Below are 7,068 nucleotides of genomic sequence, written 5' to 3' on the forward strand. Positions count from 1 at the left end.
ATGAATATTCACTCCAGGGTCTTGGTCTCACATTATTCCACAGTTGTGAAATCAGGTATGCTAATTGAAAGCAGAGGATGGAAAAGTCCTTAAGGCTTCTTATTGATACTTATCCTCAGTTTATGTGATGCAGTAATTCACAGTATGCACCACAATTAAGAGTTATTAGGTTAAAGGGCCACTGCATCTGGCACTCCACACTTGGTTTCACACTCATTAGCCGCTCATTAGAAGAGTGCTGATGGTTCATCATCTGAGCATGTGGAAATATTATAGAAATACAGCACAGATGAGGCATCTAAGCTACAACCCTGCTTCCAAGTTTAACTTATTTTTAAGGTGTATTTTGAAAGAATTGCAACATTGCAACAGACTCCATGACAGCCTGAACTCAGTTTACATGTGTTTGTCTGATTTGGGAATAAATCAGATGCATACTGCTATGTGGAATAAATAAAAATCTGCTGAAATAATTCAGCTTTTCATCTGTGCTTATTGACACAGTATTTCATACTCATTAAACTTAGCAGATTAGTATATGCAGTGTGATATAATACACAGACAGCAGCAGTGATGTTCACTTGGTTGCAGTTTACAAATTAAGTTTTTAGATGTTACTGCATCTAAAGATATTGACTTGACTTTCGGATTTGGATGCAAGCTGCATTTAAGTAATAAAAACAAGATTTTAGACTTGCATCAGACCTGTGCTCTGAGAACCTATAACTTTTCGAGTCCCAGATAAAAAGTCTCAGATTTTTATAATCTCATTTATGATTCTAATAGCATGTAATCAGAACTGAAAGGTGAACATTGTGCAAGATAGGCTTGGGACTTTGACTTTGACTTTGCCTTCCAAAGAGCTGAGACCAGACTTTGTTCAGCTTGTCCTTTAAAGACCTTTGACTTGACTTGCCTCTCAGAGACTTTGCACTTGACTTGAATTTACCCCACAAAGCATTTTATTTGGGGTTAGCTGTAAAGGACTTTAAAGTTGGACTTGCTCCGAAAAACTAAAAACTTGACTTGGAATTATCTGTCAAAAATTTGGACTTGGACTTAACTCTCAAAAACTTTAAACTGGACTTAAACTGTGCCTTCAAAATTTTGAGACATGACTAACACTTTTGAGTGCAATAAATGTCAACTAGAGAACAATTTACATTTAAATTGATTTATTGCATGAGACTAAACTGTACCTCTGCAGGAGAAAGTGACAAAAACACCCACGGCATTTCAAATAAATCACAGGTCTTCACTCAGTTCTTGCCCCAACGCTGTTGACAAGATCTATTTTGGCGTGAAAATGGAGGGTCAGCCTCAAAGTTGAATCCCCAACCTTGGACTGCTGGAGTTCTCCCTGGAGTACACTACGACATTTCATGTTCGACTGAAAGTGCATCTGAGTGAGTCAGCGTAGTTCAGCTGCTGCATTCGCTGCGTCTCTCTATTACCATAATGATGACTCAGTCCTGTTCTCTACTACTGTCTATGCATTTCGTTTTCATGCTCTCTTTTCTGCTGCCTCTCCTTCCACTATTCCGTCCTTCATCACCTTGTCCTGCCATTTTCTATTCTCGGACTGCTCTGTCATCGCAGGCAACCTATCCTATCCCCACATTTATTCACTTTCTCTGCCTGCCGACACAGCTTTGCACCGCTGGCTGTATTTTCTTTCCCTTTGAAGTCATATCAGGGAATTCTAATAGTAATGTTGTGCAGAGGAAGCACAACGTCATCTGTCCTTATTAGGTGGCAAAGGCTTGTTAAACTGAGTTGATGGATGCTGACCAAGTGTGAAACCAAGCTGTTTTATGTTCAGCTAGCTATTTGTCTCCTCACCCCTCCCAGCCACCACTGTTTATGTGAAGCGGCCTAAAATAGAATCAGCAGCATCATCTTCTCAGACCTCCAGGTAACATATAACAATAAAGAACAAGGTATCTTTCTAGCTGCTAGGTAAGACTGTACCAACCCACCTTTCAGTGAAAAAGACATCTGTCTGTGTATTGTATTTGATCTGATACAGGTTATCATGGGAGACTTCTGTAAGAAACCCCATCTGACATGCAGAATATAACATTAATACATTTTGATAATTGCTTTAAAAACATGTTTCCAGTAGTAAACATTTCAATATAATAAAAACAGACAGATTGTAGCTGTTGAGGCATTTTATGTTCCCTTTATCATCCAGCCAGTGTTTGTGTACCGCTGTAATGGTTACTTAAAAGAGCAAAAGGGAAATGTAATTTTGACAACAGCACCTAAAATGTGAGATAGCAGAATATGCCACTCTAAGGACGTCAGAATGAAATAATAATGGGTTAAACAAATGCACATGAATATACACTGTGCTTACAGCAGATCACTTGGGAAAATATCTGAAACTATTATTAGGTAATTACAGATACATACAATGAGCCTAAATTGTTCAACATGGGTTTTTGCTTAATTATTGTTATGTTAGTTTCATTCGTTCCCCTCTTGATCTTATGAGTTTATATTTGTTTAAATTATGGACTACATTTTCAACTATTTTCACTCAAGCACTCCTGAAGCAATCAGTATTACAGCAAATCTGAAAAGATTCACTCTTTTGTCGTCAGACTGATTTAAGCTGACTTAAGTATCAACTGTTTAGGATTCAAATGTGCCTCCCTGTATGTTTTCTTAACACATGTTGCTACTACATAGTTTTGTACATGTAATAAAACTTGGGGCATAAAAATTATAATTCAGAAAAGGACATTTTATTTTACATATGTGCTAGTGTTTCAAACTTCATCATTGTTCTCAAGATGGTGTGAACAATAAAACAAATGCTTTCTGGCAATTCTATACTTCATAAAAACTCTTGGGAAGTCTTAATAGCCCCCTTTCCTTGTAAGATTTTAAATGTAATAGTTGTTGGACACCACACAAGAAACAGTCCTGGTCAAATATAACAACAACAACAACAACAACAACAACAACAACAACAACAACAACAACAACAACAACAACAACAACAACAACAACAACAACAACAACAACAACAACAACAACAACAACAACAAAAACAACAATCTGCAAGAACTCCTAAATCAGTGCTGCAAAAGCAGAATAATTTTTGTTCCTCCAGCCTTAGGAAAGAGAAGAAATGTCTCTGTTCTTGCAGAGGATGGTTTGGCCTGTAGCCACATTAGCCAGGTTTGGACTCTGTCCCAGAGAAACCTAACTATTGCATCACTGTTGCAGAATGATGCCTTTTTCCTGCAATGGATCAATCCATGAGCTCAATTTGTGTATGTGACAGCAATTACAACACAGTTTCTGTATACTGATCTTTCATCTTACACTTCCAAGGAATCACCATTAAATCAAAGGGAATCAACATGCAATCCCGAATTCTTTTAACAAGCAACCATGTGTTCTTCAAACACAACGCACTTGGTTTAGAGCTATATTGCTTAGCTCATACCCCCTCCTGCTGTTAGACTCCAAGTTTGATTTGCTCGCAGGTCTGACCTGCACTATTATGATCAAAGCTTGCGAGTCTTAGCCTTCATCTGAACTTCATCCTTTTCAGGGCAGATCAAGTCATCTGTGTCCCAGAAGAGGTACAAGTTATCCACTCTATGGAAATGTGGAGTTGGTGTCCTTTTCAGTTCCAAAATCAGAAGGTAGCAAAATAAACTTTGGGAATAAGTCCATCGGCACTCTGGCTTATAGTACAGCTACACACAAACAGGTGAAACCAAATACTTATATATACTGTATTTTAAAAGTTACATAAATGTTTGAAGATCTGACTAAACTTTTTCTGGTTCAGGTCAGTTAAGACATGATTTGTTTTTTTGTTTTTCTTTCTTTAAGTTATGTAGTTTACATACATTTCCTTAGTATACGGTTAACCTCTATGAACAGCTTAACTGGATGTGGTCAAATATTGTTGGTATGCTCCTCATTTGACCCAGTTCTGACAGAACTTTTCCATGTGAGTCAGGTTTATAGTTCTCATTGTCCTTTTTCAGCTTTGTCCACAAATTCTTTATGGAACTGCTTCAGAAAGGCAACTTTAATTTTAATTTTGCTGTTCTTATGCGACTTTATAACTAATTAAGATTTATGTTTAACATTATTGCTGCAATTCGAACTCAGAAATGTGACACATTAGTATGACAAAACACTTGAGTGCTTTTACAAACTGCAACCTGTTTCTTTATGTTGCTTCTTTATTGCCAGTTGGTCTTTCAACCCATGTCTGCACGGCTAGGTCATTTTATGACATGTACAGAAATATTAGTTGTATTTTTTTCAAGGATGTGGAAATGCAGAGACTTGGGAATTCAAGTTTGTCAACAGAATTATCTCTACGTTCTTTAGTATTGTTCCCTGCTTGTACCTAACTGTGCACCCCAGGCGGGATTTCATGACCTTTTCTTTCTGTTTTCAAGTCATATAAGACATTCGACAATAATCGCTTTGCTCAGGTGTGACTCTGCCATTTTGGCGTAGCAACTGCATCTTCACTATTGCAGAATCTGGCATATTGTGTTTGTCATTCTCTGTGTCACAGGAGCAGCTGTTTGCACAATCCTCTAGGCATTGTCTTTCAGTCAACCGCAGCTGGTTATCAGTGCAAAAGGAACAGAGAGAGTACGACATTTTAGGCTTCAACACACTCCATCTGAAGCCTCAGTGCTCTGACGTGGAGTTACAGCTGAAGGGCACGTTGAAGTTCTTTCTTTCATTTAAGGCTCATCTCTATCCAAACAGTATTTTTGTTGGAGAACACTAGTCTTTTTCTGACTAATGTTTCAGTATTATATACACGTTTTGTAAATAATCCACAGGAGGGAAAGGTCCAGGTATTAGTATTTTAACTGACATAAAATATAATATGACATAAGAGAACCACTGCTTATTTTATGTAAACAGTGGTTTACATAAAACCACCTTAATGATATCATTAAGGTAAACTGCTGATACATTTTTAGTAATTAACTAAAATATGATTTAACATTATCTCATAAACTGTTGCCTTCTCTGAAGCACATCAGATATTGCCCTCTTGTGCGTCAAATAACCTAAACTTTGTAGATATTAGTTTCAAAACAAGGATGACTCGTGCATAAAGCTGTTTCTTCAGCTCTTTTCACTTCATCTGCAAGCAAGTCATCCTTTTGACATTTATTTTCAAAGTAATTAAGTGAGCCATGCGTGCTTCCTCCTGCATACTTCTGCTTCTTTAAACTTTCAACATCTTAGACAGCGGCACATGTCAAGCTGCCAGAATGTCAAATATAACCTTTGAAGGGAATATACAAATTAGACTGGCTGTCAGAGATTACAGACGACCCTAGTGTGTCATCATGAGTTATTAGTTTGAAGTCTGACTGTGTCATGGGTTTTAATTTGCAATGAAGGAAAACTAAACAAATACAAGAGACAAGGCAAATCAGGGTTTACATTGCTAACTGTATTAAAAACTCTGAATGTTTATACAATCTTAGATAGTGTACAATCCATTAGAGGTGCTAAACATCCTAACATATCTTTTCTTTCCAGTTTGGTATAAAACTGCTCAAAGGCTGGTAGATAAGCAAATTGTTATAACTGAAAGAAACCTCTTTGCTGCTAATATAAGTTGATCACTAAAATTTATGTTTTGATTTAGAGAGCAGTTGTAGAGAAACCTTTCCTAATGCAGAGCATTACTAAATGCATAACAAACATGATCTCATTGGGTTAATAATTTTCATAGACAGATGAAACCGGTTTAGGTATGGTGAACATTCTCCATGAGAATGCTCTGTTCTCTCTCTCCCTCAAGCAAACTGATGTTGGTTAAGCTAAAAACTGGATAGAGTCATCCATTCCATCTGGTTTTTGTTTTATTTGTAGCACTTTGCAACTATTTTGGACTTTCTTTTAATCTGTGATGGCAGACAAAAGTCACGTTTCCAAAACTGCAGCTTAGTAAATGTAAATAAAAACAATTTTTTCCTCAACACTAATCAAAGTAATTTAAAAACAGTGGGAAAGTAGCACTAAATCATTTTTATTACCAGATTTAGATAGTATTGAGATTTTGTCGCACCTACTAATGATGTTCCAGACATTGCAGTTTCAATTATTTTGTCCCAGGAAGACTTTTGTGTCCAGCTGCTTTTGTGTCTAATGATTTGTCAGACTCCACCAGTGAAAAGACTCATGATTCCAGTTAATCATGTGCAGACAAAGCATAGAGGAAAACATCTGTGGTTCATCAGTAGTCCTGCCACATTTATAACATAAAGACAAAATATCACAAAACCATACAGAGACCTTTGGAGGGTGATCAAAGATATGAAGGGCCTATGGAAGAAAATTTTATAAGACATTACAGCAGTATACACTGAATAACAACACTTATTCATCAAGAAATTAATATGGAATATTATCATATAATAATGTTGTCGTCAGGTGGTAACAATGCAAAGCAAAAAAAAGTTCTATGTTTTACCTGATTCTTTTAAAAAGAGAGGGAAAAAAGCTAATTTGATATAAATAATGCTAACTATATTAAATATTAAGTAGTACTAACAATGTTAAATACTAACAAGAACTATGGTCACTGCAGAACTTGAAGAAAGTTTTCAAAACATCCTCACTTTCACTACTTAGAAAAAAATAATTGTGGTAGTTCTTACTCAGCTATAACAACTAAAGTTTAATTTTATTTAATGTCAGACTTTGAGAAAAATGGTACACACTTTTAAAGTATATGGCAACATTTGGTTGTGTCAAATTTGATTTTTTATCTTAATGGCCTCAGTGTGGCTTTTAGTAGTACTGCAAGCCTTTGAGTCATCATAGATCAAAACTTGTCTGTAAAAGTGTTAAAAATAATCTACTCTCTAGAAGAATACTATTACATCTGTCACAAGCATCCTACCCTGTACTTTACTGAAAATGTTATTTCTTTCTTTGGCCTATAATAGCTGTAGGCCTCCTCTTACAATGTTGTGTTACAGACTCATAACTCCCTTAAATTATACGACTAATCTAAAACACATCAGCAATAGGACTTTAAGAAACTTC

Source organism: Gambusia affinis, linkage group LG06 (assembly GCF_019740435.1).
Source record: "Gambusia affinis linkage group LG06, SWU_Gaff_1.0, whole genome shotgun sequence".
NCBI lineage: Eukaryota > Metazoa > Chordata > Actinopteri > Cyprinodontiformes > Poeciliidae > Gambusia > Gambusia affinis.